The sequence below is a fragment of the Littorina saxatilis genome, linkage group LG14 (assembly GCF_037325665.1).
Source record: "Littorina saxatilis isolate snail1 linkage group LG14, US_GU_Lsax_2.0, whole genome shotgun sequence".
Classification (NCBI taxonomy): domain Eukaryota; kingdom Metazoa; phylum Mollusca; class Gastropoda; order Littorinimorpha; family Littorinidae; genus Littorina; species Littorina saxatilis.
Window position 1 is genome coordinate 23,422,249 of NC_090258.1, and position 13,809 is coordinate 23,436,057.

The following is a 13,809-nucleotide window of genomic DNA, read 5'->3' on the forward strand; positions in this document are numbered from 1 at the left end:
TCGGCGTTCCTCAAGGTTCAGTACTCGGTCCCATCCTTTTCATCATGTACACTAAGCCCCTCTCCACACTGATTCAAAACCATTCTGTTTTAAATCAGTCTTTTGCTGATGACACCCAGCTGTATAAACCCAGTCCCCCTGCAGAGACACATTCCGCCACACAGACCATTCAGACATGCATCATTGATGTTAAATCTTGGATGGTCGATAACAAACTTAAGCTGAATGATGATAAGACTGAAGTCTTACTGTGCAAAAAGAACACTACATTTCCCTCTCCCCAACCTGTTTCTGTTCAAATAGGCAACACCGACATTCTTTTCTCACCATCAGCTAGAAACCTTGGATTCACCCTTTCATCTGACATGACCCTTAACAAACATATATCTTTAGTCTGTAGAGCAGCTTATTTTGAGCTTCGTAAGATCAGCACCATTCGCCACACACTCTCCTCTCAAACAACTAACACTCTCGTCTGTGCCTTTGTTCTTTCTAAACTTGACTACTGCAACTCTCTTCTCTCTGGCTGTTCTCTGTACCTCCTGCATAAACTACAAAAAGTCCAAAACTCGGCAGCACGCCTTATTCTGAAAGCACGAAAACGAGATCACGCAACACCACTTCTTCACACACTGCACTGGTTACCTAATCAAGCCCGCATTGACCACAAACTGTCCACCGTCTGCTTTCATTTCTTTTCTGGCTCGTCTCCTGCTTACTTCTCTGAACTCCTCACCGTCTATTCTCCAGCAAGACAACTCCGTGCCTCTTCTGACTGTCGCATCCTCACCATTCCACACACCAAAACCAAAACATACGGACAACGCACTTTTACTTTCTGCGCACCCACACAATGGAATTCTCTCCGCTTTCACATCCGCCACTCTCAGTCACCCCAAGCATTCAAACGAGCACTTAAAACGCACCTCTTCAAGAAATACAACCCCTGATCTTTTTGTCTCAGTCCATCAGTAGGCTACATGTAGTGTATTTGTTGTTCAGCTGATATTTCCTTGTTTTCACTACCTATTTTATTCATGTTTTTATTACTTAGTCAGTGGAAGAATCTTGTGTATTGTATGTTTGATGGTGTATGCTTTTAATTTTTTTTATATGAACTCTTATATCGCGCGCGTATCTCCAGGCTCGGACTCAAAGTGCAGGGATCTATTTATGCCGTGTGAGATGGATTTTTTTACACAATACATCACGCATTCACATCGACCAGCAGATCGCAGCCATTTCGGCGCATATCCTACTTTTCACGGCCTATTATTCCAAGTCACACGGGTATTTTGGTGGACATTTTTGATCTATGCCTATACCATTTTGCCAGGAAAGACCCTTTTGTCAATCGTGGAATCTTTAACGTGCACACCCCAATGTAGTGTACACGAAGGGACCTCGGTTTTTCGTCTCATCCGAAAGACTAGCACTTGAACCCACCACCTAGGTTGGGAAAGGGGGGAGAAAATTGCTAACGCCCTGACCCAGGGTCGAACTCGCAACCTCTCGCTTCCGAGCGCAAGTGCGTTACCACTCGGCCACCCAGTCCATTTACTTCGCCCAGTCCATTTACTTAATTAAGCGTTGCTGACTATGAATGTAGATGTAAATGCTTGTATAACTGTGTTTTAATTTTAAATGTGTCAAGCGCAAAGGGCTTTCTTTCTTTATTTGGTGTTTAACGTCGTTTTCAACCATTCAAGGTTATATCGCGACGGGGAAAGGGGGGAAATGGGATAGGGGAAAGGGGGGAGATGGGATAGAGCCACTTGTTAATTGTTTCTTGTTCACAAAAGCACTAATCAAAAAGTTGCTCCAGGGGCTTGCAACGTAGTATAAAATATGACCTTACTTGGAGAATGCAAGTTTCCAGTACAAAGGACTTAACATTTCTTACATACTGCTTGACTAAAATCTTTACAAACATTGACTATATTCTATACAAGAAACACTTAACAAGGGTAAAAGGAACAAGTCGCGTAAGGCGAAAATACAACATTTAGTCAAGTAGCTGTCGAACTCACAGAATGAAACTGAACGCAATGCAACGCAGCAAGACCGTATACTCGTAGCATCGTCAGTCCACCGCTCACGGCATTGGCAGTGAAATTGACAAGAAGAGCGGGGTAGTAGTTGCGCTAAGAAGGATAGCACGCTTTTCTGTACCTCTCTTTGTTTTAACTTTCTGAGCGTGTTTTTAATCCAAACATATCATATCTATATGTTTTTGGAATCAGGAACCGACAAGGAATAAGATGAAAGTGTTTTTAAATTGATTTCGACAATTTAATTTGGATAATAATTTTTATATATTTAATTTTCAGAGCTTGTTTTTAATCCGAATATAACATATTTATATGTTTTTGGAATCAGCAAATGATGGAGAATAAGATAAACGTAAATTTGGATCGTTTTATAAATTTTATTTTTTTTTACAATTTTCAGATTTTTAATGACCAAAGTCATCAATTAATTTTTAAGCCACCAAGCTGAAATGCAATACCGAAGTCCGGGCTTCGTCGAAGATTACTTGACCAAAATTTCAACCAATTTGGTTGAAAAATGAGGGCGTGACAGTGCCGCCTCAACTTTCACGAAAAGCCGGATATGACGTCATCAAAGACATTTATCAAAAAAATGAAAAAAACGTTCGGGGATTTCATACCCAGGAACTCTCATGTCAAATTTCATAAAAATCGGTCCAGTAGTTTAGTCTGAATCGCTCTACACACACACACACACACACACACACACACACACACACACACACACACGCACATACACCACGACCCTCGTTTCGATTCCCCCTCGATGTTAAAATATTTAGTCAAAACTTGACTAAATATAAAAACAGAACCGTTAGTCGCCTCTTACGACATGCTGGGTAGCATCGGGTAAATTCTTTCTCGTCCCAACCAATATGGGACTCCCCCTAACCCGCGGGGGGTAGTGCAAAGAGCATAATTGTAAAGTTATGATGTTGCGCTATATAAATGCTCATTTATTATTATTATATTAATAAAGATGACACAATGCAGAGTATATTCCTCACAATCAAATATCAAAAAATGAAAACAGTTGACCGTGACATTTTTCACAGATCTGCAAAACGTAGCATTACCCCCATTGTGAAAATTGTTTTAGAAGAGGTAAAAGTGTTCGTACTCTGAAAAGTATGCATGTCGAGTTACATGTAAGCGCTGTTTTACAATGTTGACCACCAGCCATGTCAAAAATAGATATAAGTTTACCTTCGGACGTAATCATATATGCGCGCGTGTATGTTATTGTGTGGGTGTGTCTCTCTGTCTTTCTCATCGTCTTCCACAATTGTTGAATGTCAAAGTGAACGTCTATACCTGCAAGTCAAAATACAATTTTGCTAACGGTTTCTTCTCTCCTGTCTCTCGCAAGTTATGCAGATCTTGACGTTCACATTGACATCGACGTGAACATAAGTATACATACATTCGCCTTAAATGACAGTTATACTTACATAGACACATTAATTCAATGATATCAACAGATAACAACTTATTTTAAGATTGAACAAGTAGCGTAAGGCGAAATTACTACATTTAGTCAAACTGTCGAACTCACGGAATGAAACTGAACGCACTGTATTTGTTCACCAAGACAGTACAGCTTCGTCCATCCCCGCGAGAAGGAAATCACTCACCTTCCACGTGCAAAACGCAGTGAAATCAACACGCCAGAATAGGGCGGTAGAGTATTGTGCTAAGCAGGAAAGCGCGCTTTTCTGTATTCTTGTTAATTTTCTGAGCTTGTTTTGAATACAACCTATCATATCTATATGTTTTTGGAATCAGGGAATGACAAAGAATAAGATGAAATCATTTTTGGATCGATTTCTTAAATTTTAATCTTAAGATTAATTATTCTATTTGTGTTAATTGTGATCACATTTTAACAGTAAACATGACATATGTATATATTTTTAGATTCAGAATGTGATGAAGAATACGATGCAATCAATTTTAAATCTGTTTGCGAAAAATTTATTTTAATGACAACTTTAATGAGCAAACTCATTTATTATTTTGTAAGCCTCCAAGCTGAAATGCAATACCAAAGTCCGGGCTTCGTCGAAGATTACTTGACCAAAATTTCAACCAATTTGGTTGAAAAATGAGAGCGTGACAGTGCCGCCTCAACTTTCACGAAAAGCCGTAATAAAAGACATTTATCAAAAAAATGAGAAAACAAGAGGCGAAGCCTTCAAGGCTCACTTAAAAAATAGACAAACAGTAACACAAACTCAATCACTCCGTCACACATACACACACACACACACACACACACACACACACACACACACACACACACACACACACACAAAGTAAGCATAGGTGACACTGTGCAAGAAAGCGAGACACTAGATCTAGATCTGTCTGTCTGCATGTAGCCTACTTACAGGGGCACGACTGCCAACTAGTCTCGGCCCGCTCAAAACCGAGACTTTCAGTAATTCCTTCGCGTGACGTCTAACCCTCTTACGCCATAATGTGACGTCTTCAAATGACGAAATGTTAAAGTTTCTACCACAGACATACACACGCACACGCGCACACGCGCACACACACACGCACGCACTCACAGACAGACAAAGTTACCATCGCATAGGCTACACTTACGTGAGCCAAAAACCGCCTGGAGATACCATACTCAGAATCTCTCATGTCAAGTTTCTTGAAGATCGGTCCAGTAGTTTTCTCTGAATCGCTCCACACACACACACACACACACACACACACATGCATACACACACACACGCACGCACGCACGCACGCACGCACGCACGCACATACACACACACACACTGTGACGGTATTCGGTACCTCTCGGGTCGTGTCGGTCGAACTCGGTCGGTCATGTGATGGGGCGCGCATGTGCAACGGTGCCTTTCCGCCCACTACTCGCTTCGCTCTCTGGCATGCACGCGGGACACTGATTAGGCATGGCTTACCGCATCGACCTTGTATTGTTGTCATCTGTAGCAGTTTGCTAGACAAGTAAACTAGATGAACGTACCTGATGTGAGTGTTGTTTATGTACGCTCGGAACACGACATGGTGGCAGCGGTGGGATTCTTTACCCAACCGTGAGTTTTGAAATAGTCGAGCATAGTCGTACGGAAGAAGAAGAGCATGCCAATCAAACCGCCTAAACCACTCGACTTTGGGAGGCCCGACCAGTGGCTCACGTGGCGTAAGCGTTTCGAACGCTACAGGGTTGCTTCTAAACTAGACAAAGAACAATTTTCAGTCCAGGTCAGTTCCTTAATCTATGCTATGGGCATACAAGCCGAACAGATCTACGAACAGTTCGAATATGACGAGGACAATGACGAAGCAAAACTGGAGGACGTACTGAAGTTATTTGACACGCACTTCGTTCCACAAAAGAACGTCATACACGTTCGAGCCGTCTTCAACACCAGAAGCCAACACAGCGGCGAGCAAATCGAACCTTACGTCAGAGCCCTGTACGAACTTTCTGAGCACGCAGATTTTCATAACCGCGACGAAGCCATTCGCGACAGGTTCGTCCTTGGTGTGAACGACCGAGAACTCTCAGAAAAGTTACAAATGCAAGCAGACCTGAATTTGCAAGACGCCATTAAGCAAGCCAGGCAGTACGAGCAAGTCAAGAGACAGCTGTCTGAGCAACGTTCCAGTGTTGACGCTGTACACACCGGTACGCAGCGATTCAACAGACGCCCTCGCGGCGGTGCAGGTGCAGCAGGTACCAGCTGTGACAGTGGCAGCAGCGGTCCAGCAACCAAGCACGCCGGTTCCAGGGGTGGATTTCGTCATCCGCGTGGTGGCGGTCGTCGCTTTCCTCAGGAGGGGAGAAGTGATGCATCATGTTCACGCTGCGGACGTGGACAACACAAGAAAGACAGTGACTGTCCGGCAAAAGGGAAGCAGTGTCACGGCTGTGGCAGGTACGGACATTACTTTTCTTGTTGCCGTTCCAAGCAAGTCAACGCTGTCGACGCAGAAGAAGTGTACTACATGGGTGTCGTACACAAGCAGGGAGCTGAACCAGCATGGTACACTGACCTATCATTTGGACGTCGCAAGATCAAGTTCAAGATCGACACAGGTGCAGATGTGACCATTATTTCCAAATCCCTCTACCTGACCCTTGTCCCGTGTCCCAAACTTATCCCCACCTGTGCAGTCATGCACGGCGCAGGCGGACAGATATCCTGCATAGGATTCTTTAGGGACACTACCAACATCAACGGTCAAGAGTTTCACCTGGATATCTATGTCGTCGACAGCAAGACAGAGAGCTTATTAAGCAGAGAAGCCTGTAAACGCATGGGACTTGTCCAACGTCTCGACAGCATACAGCCAGCGTTCGGTGAGTTGGACCAGCAACCAGTCAACTGCCCACCGGCAAAGATCGTCTTGAAAGAGAACAGCCAGCCCTACAGTCTGCACACAGCTCGGAGAGTACCCATACCTTTGATGAAGAAGGTAGAAGAAGAACTGGAAAGGATGAAGAAGGCCGGAATTATTGAGGAAATAACCGAGCCAACAGATTGGTGTTCTCCGATGGTGCCAGTTTTGAAGAAATCTGGAGCGGTCCGGATCTGCACGGACTTGAAAAAGCTGAACCTGTCAGTCAAGAGGGAGAGGTACCCGATTCCGACTTTCGACGACATTTTGCATCGACTCAAAGGAGCGAAGATTTTCAGCAAGCTGGACGCAACGTCGGGGTTTTATCAAATTCCTCTCGACCCAGAAACTGCCAAGTACACAACCTTCATCACGCCATTCGGAAGGTACTACTACAAAAGACTTCCGTTCGGAATATCCTCCGCTCCCGAGATTTTCCAACGTACGATGGAGACGATCCTGAAGGGAGAAGAAAACACGATCTGTTTCTTCGACGACGTTCTCATCTACAGCAACTCAGATGAAGAACACGAGCAGCATCTTGAGAGCTCCATGAAGAAGATTGTCGAGGCCGGGCTCAAGCTCAACAAGGAAAAATGCAGCTTCAAGCAGTCAGAGATCGAGTTCCTTGGTCACGTGATCAACGCCGACGGAATCAGACCAGACAAGAAGAAGATTGATGCCATCATCAACATGCCTGACCCGACCAACGTCACAGAACTGAGAAGAATTCTGGGCATGATGAACTTTCTGGGACGATTTCTGCCAAACTTGTCGTCAGTCTTGAAGCCTGTCACCGAGTTGCTGGAGAAAGACAAGGCGTGGAACTGGGGACAGCCACAGACACTCGCGTTTTCAAAAGCGAAAGAGCTCCTGACAGCAGCTCCTACTCTCGCTTACTTCGACTTGACTAAGCCGACAACGGTCAGTGCCGACGCGAGCAGCTACGGTATTGGCGGCGTACTCCTGCAGCAGCACGGGGAGAAGATGAAGCCAGTCGCTTTCTGCTCAAGAACTCTGACATCAACGGAACAAGGGTATGCCCAGATTGAGAAGGAATGTCTAGCTGCTGTGTGGGCGTGCGAAAAGTTCGAACGTTATCTGATCGGTCTGGAGAAATTTACGCTCGAAACCGACCACAAGCCGCTCATTCCTCTCATCAACACCAAAGATTTGGACGAAACGCCCATCAGATGTCAGCGGATGCTGATGAGACTGATGCGATTCAGCTTGACAGCAAGTTATTCACCAGGCAAGACGCTTGTGGTGGCTGACGCCTTGTCGAGAAGTCCTCAGTCGCCTGTCCAAGAGGGGAGAGAAGAGACATCGGAAGACAGAGCCGATGTTGCCACACTACTGGCGGAAGATGTGGAAGCTCACGTCGACGCTGTCCAATCTTCATGGCCGGTTTCAGACAAAAGACTAGACGAGATAGCAGCACTGAGTCAGCAAGATCCTGTCGTCAAAGCAGCTCTACACTACACGGCCAACGGTTGGCCCAGGTACGTCACTGACGTAGAGCCAGCTCTGAAAGACTACTACGCATTCAGAGGGGAGTTCAGCATACATCGAGGTCTTCTCGTCAGAGGCGTCCGGATCGTCATTCCGCAGGTCTTGAGAGAAGAAATGCTGAACCGGATTCACGAAGGCCATCTCGGGATAACCAAATGTCGAGAAAGAGCAAAGTCGACAGTTTGGTGGCCAGGCATCAATGAAAACATCAAGCAAAGAGTGTCAGCATGTCAACACTGCGAAGAGAAGCAGCCATCCCAAAGAAGTGAGCCACTTATGACAACAGAACTCCCAGACAGACCATTCCAGATGGTTGCTGCAGACTTGTGTGACTTCAAGGGACAGAGTTATCTTGTTCTGATTGACTATTATTCAAGATATCTTGAAATCGCTCATCTTCCGAGAGAGACATCTGAAGTCGTCATTGGACGGATGAAGAACATCTTCGCACACCACGGAATACCAGATGTCGTCGTCACGGACAACGGTTCTCAGTTCACGTCAACAGAGTTCCGGATCTTCGCAGCAGCATGGAAGTTTACTCACTCGACTAGCAGTCCATACTTTCCTCAGTTGAATGGAGAAGCCGAGCGAGCAGTACAAGAGGCCAAGAAGCTCGCTCAAGAAGACCCGTTCTTAGCCCTACTCAGTCACCGGGCTACACCTACGACGCCAACAGGAACGAGCCCAGCGGAGCTAGCACTCGGAAGAAAGATGCGAACGACGCTCCCTACTCTCGCAAGCAATCTCATCCCAAAGACGGTCAGAAGGGATGCGATCAAGGCGCGGGACGAGCAAGCAAAGCTCAGAAACAAGAGTGACCACGACAGACGTCATGGGACAGAGACCCTACCGCCACTAATACCAGGTGACACTGTTCTCCAGAAGCTAGATCACGAAAAGTCCTGGGGAAAACCAGCAACAGTCCTGCGTCAGTGTGCACCACGGTCCTACGAGATACGGTCAGAAAGGGGACAGTATCGTCGGAACAGACGACACCTCAGACTGTCTTCCCGACAAGTGTTAGACAGGCCTACCATGACCAACATCCCTGTCCTTTACCCTGTCCCAACCCAACAGAGTCTTGTTCCTGAAACGCCAAGCCAGCGCAATGCAGACCAGCCAGGTCTTCGTTCTCCGGAACCTCCACCGACGCCTGGGTCCCCGCGACGTCCTCCAGCGGCGCCTAACCCAGGGCAGCAAACGTCGACTCCGGTCATCAAAACCCGCAGCGGACGAACTGTGAGACCACCGTCCCGCTTCGAAGAGTGAACCATCGACTCCGCAGATCAACAGCAAATAAACAATGACTGTTTCGGTTCCGGTCGAAAGATTCGTTACTGAAACCCCTATTGAACTTTAATTTTAAATGATAACGATAACGTTTCGTTTCATCAAGATCATTATATCTTTTTATTTGAAGGGGGGAGATGTGACGGTATTCGGTACCTCTCGGGTCGTGTCGGTCGAACTCGGTCGGTCATGTGATGGGGCGCGCATGTGCAACGGTGCCTTTCCGCCCACTACTCGCTTCGCTCTCTGGCATGCACGCGGGACACTGATTAGGCATGGCTTACCGCATCGACCTTGTATTGTTGTCATCTGTAGCAGTTTGCTAGACAAGTAAACTAGATGAACGTACCTGATGTGAGTGTTGTTTATGTACGCTCGGAACACGACACACACATACACACACACACACACACACATACACACACACACACACACACACACACACACACACACACACACACTTCTCCTCCGATTCATTCCAACAATACAAGAAAATACGTGGAGTTCAAAATGTTTATATAGCTCACTGGGAAAGCATGTATATATTTCAACGTTCAGCATTCACACACATAGACACAATACGCCCAGGGTTCTAGATGAGTAAATTATGTGTTACCCCATCACCAGAACAGCGTAGTGTAGTTCATCTGTGTTTCTCCATCACCCAGCCGACGCGGCGACTCCTGGCGTGGTCCGTAAAGTCCGGTTATAAGATCACGTCGCTCTGCTTCGTGCATCTTCATTTCTTCATGCGTCTGCTTGAATGTTCAGACAAGCTCTCGCGAATTCCATCTTCTGTCTGGGAAGACTCCTGCGGAAGTAATTCTTGAGTCAGTATTTCCATAGGCATAACACACACAACAATTCACTCACCATTCACCCTGGGCTGTAATTACTCTCTACATTCAACCACACACACAAATTCTTAAATAACTACTGTCAATACTAATATCAATTCCCATCCTTGTCCCAGTTATTTATCCACACATTAAACAACAACTATTCAGAATATCCAGATTAAGAACTAGTACAATGAACACTTAACACAACAGCGAATATTAAGAATTCTTATTCATAATCATACTAATGTTCCTTATCGAAAACATATCTTGAAAAATAGTTTACCTCAGCATGCGAGCAAAGAATCTTCCCCACTTGCCGCTTACATGTTCAATTGGCAAGTGATGCTAACAGCTTAGGTGACTGGCGACAAATCTAACAGCTCACCTTACAAAAAAATGGACATTCAGGTTTTTCACCTGTTGCACGTGAGTGCGTGGAGACTCGACTCAACAGGTAACGGTACAGGCCCCATAATCATGGTCCAACAGGCATGCGAATCAATAATAATGTTTTCACGATGCGAGTCTTCTGTCAATTAACAGGGCCGGACCAAATGAGTTGTAAGGGGGGGGGGGGGTTCCTCCTTTTTTTGGGGGGCAAATCAGCGAAGTGGCGAAGCCACAAGCGCGCGCCTGCAAAGCAGGCGCGCGAACTAGGGGGGTCCGGGGGCATGCTCCCCCGGAACATTTTTGAAAAACGGTTAAAATCTGTGCAATCTGGTGCATTCTGGGCCTTGTTTTGAGGGTTTCACATTGAATAAAATTTGTTAGAGACACACACAAAATTTATTTTAAAAAAAACAACAACACTCAAAGCAAGGTACATGCTTTTTCCAGGGGTGGGGTTCCGGAACCCCTGGAACCCCCCCCTGGGTCCGGCCCTGAATAATGCATACTAATAACAGTATCATTTCATCATTTCATTGTTAATTAAGTACTCATATTACATACATGTTCATACATAAAACCCATAAATGTCATGTCTGACAGTGTGTGAGCGGGAGAAATAGGGAGAGACACACACTCGCGCGCTCGTTTACGTCCTAATGCTAATGACTTCACCAGAGTAGCAGAGAGAAAGACAGGCGGGCAGAGAGAGTTCTTGTTAACCTTGTGCATGTGTGTGCGTTGACATGTAGAAATGCCCATTAATGCATTAGAATCGACTGAAAAACTGTTTTGTGTGTGCAGGTTTTTCATCAGTGAAAAATGTTGTCGCTGCCTTACCAACCCTGTGTCACTGTGACACTGTTGCAGATGTCCCAGCTACTATGCTGGAAGTCGATACAAAAAGGGTACTTTCTGTGAGAGGTTACTTGAAGCTACTTACAGCGGTATAACTTAATAAAGTCAATAATAAAGTCACGAATGTGAAACTGGTTTTTTTCTGTCCATGTGTGCGCCACGGCGTGTGTGTGTGTGTGTGTGTGTGTGTGTGTGTGTGTGTGTCTGTGAGTGTTTGTGTGTGTGTGTGTGTGTGTGTGTGTGTGTGTGTGTGTGACGGAATGAACAAAATTAAGCATGCTAAAATACGAATTGTATTTCTATCACCGAGGAAAATTGATTGAGCAAACAAGTGTGTTTTTACATCCAGTCCTCACCCATGAGAGAGAAAAAAATGTAATAATGTTTCGGTTTTTGTATGCGAACAAAAATAATAACAAGCAAGCAAACAATCAAGCAAACAAAAACAAAAACAGACAGGTTTCCGAGGTGTTTTTATTTTTTATTTGTGTACTGTTCGTTCTGTTGATCTCACTGTTTGAGGTAAATTGATAACTGACCATTCACTTTGTATCAGTTTGGAAAGTAAACTCAAGTAGCATATCATTCAAATGTAACTGCAATTATGTTGGCAGTTCAGCTCCGAAATCAATGCATATACCAATCGACAAAAAACACTGACGTCATTTCATGAAAGGATTTGTATACCCAGAATTCCAAACGGTTTTGGACAGTGTGAAGGTTATGTTCGGGACGATGCCGCCTTTGGTCGGTTTATCATATACAAAGAAAGCAGTGAAAAACGGGCGTCGACATACGCAATGCAGGGGGATACTAACTTTTAAGATCATATACCTATGAGTGGAAGGTTGGTTAATAATTGATAACCTTCGTCTAAAACCAAGACTTGTAACAAAATAACCTTTATATCAACTAAAAAATGGTTTATGAGTAGATGCACTCAATTACTCTCATAATGTTGACGAATAATCATTGTCTGATTCTTCTTCTTCTTCTTCTTCTTCTTCTTCTTCTGCGTTCATTGGCTGACACTCACTCCCACGTACACTCGTGTTTTCGCACGAGTGGATTTGTACGTGTATGACCGTTTTTACCCAGCCATTAAAGGCAGTAATACAAAGTCTGATTCAATATGAGCGTTAAAAAAGAGCTACCTGTAATGCTGGTTCTAAAAGGGCTTTTTGCAAGTAAAACCTCGTGAGAATTACTTACCATACTCGTACATCGGGATCAGTCCAGGAGAAAACGTTATCAAGAATTACAACCTGAACTGTGTGATTGTTATAACTTCTTCAGCAAAATGATTATCAATCCTTCATGGCAGAAGTTTAGATTTTAAGTTATGATTTTGTTTGTCTAGTAGTTACAAGCATGGTTTTTGTTTTGTCTGGATTTATTGCTGTATGGTTTAACTTATTAAATGCTAATTTACGCTTTGTTGAAGTTGTTTTGACAAGATACCTTCACATTTAAAAGAGAGAGAAAGAGAGAGAGAGAGAGACAGACAGACAGACAGACGCATAGACAGCCAGCCAGACAGACAGACAGACAGACAGACAGACAGACAGACAGACAGACAGAGAAGATACGCTGTTACGGCACATATTGTCGCCCCTGCATATATTGTCGCCGGCAAAGCGACCCTAGCGGCACATATTGTCGTGCTTGCACATATTGTCGTCTGCCGCTCGAGCGCTTATCTTCTATTCGAAAATGTGTGTGTGTGTAGTTTAGTGGGTAGAAGCGCTGACCAACAAGTGTTCAGATATTTTTCTAATTGTCGTTTCTAGATAGTAAAATATGTGCTGAAAACGGTCAGCTATCGCACCATCAAGAAATCGGTTCTCTAGTACCCCTTTAAGGCTCTGGACCGGGTGGCAATATTGGGTCGCAACAAAGAGTGTTCCCCAATAGTTGGAATAATTACACCGAACATGATTAATCAGGATGGTACGGTCATAAAGATAAAACAAATGGCAGATGATACAACCCTGTTTTTAAAAAAACTGAGATGATGCTTACACGGCAATGAACATATTGAACCAATTTAGCAAAGTCTCAGGGCTACAATTAAACTTAGATAAAACGAAAGCTTTGAGAATGGGGAGAGAACCAACGGAACCTAATCTGCCTTTCCACGTTGTTAATGAGATTAAAATTTTAGGGATTACATTTAGTAGTTAGTAGTGCCTGATGTACAATCACAGTCGTGAGAAATCAGTTGATGTCGTTCGTGGAAAGCTACTCCGCAAGATGGTGAGAGACAACGAGAAACTCACGTCCAAGTTTAAGGTCGATCTAGCCTGCATGCCTCCCTGCCAATCTGCTCTGATGCCGCACATTCAGCGAGTAAACCACCGCGTTGCCCTGTACAAGCGTGCTCATAAAGGCATTCTGGAGAGGCCCAAACCCTACGACCGGGGGCAGGGATGGACGAAAAATGCAGACGGTGTCCTGGAACCCGTGTGGTGCCTCAAGCC

At 44.7% G+C, this 13,809-nt stretch overlaps 1 long non-coding RNA gene across 1 annotated transcript in view; it reads left to right on the forward strand.

The window, feature by feature from the left end:
• LOC138947382 (uncharacterized) overlaps positions 1–11,460 on the forward strand; it is a 40,882-nt gene extending 29,422 nt beyond the window's left edge. The window contains exon 4 of the long non-coding RNA XR_011449645.1: positions 11,276–11,460. This is a non-coding gene — a long non-coding RNA (uncharacterized lncRNA). The remainder of the gene's footprint in view (positions 1–11,275) is intronic.
• The last annotated feature ends 2,349 nt before the right edge of the window (positions 11,461–13,809 follow it).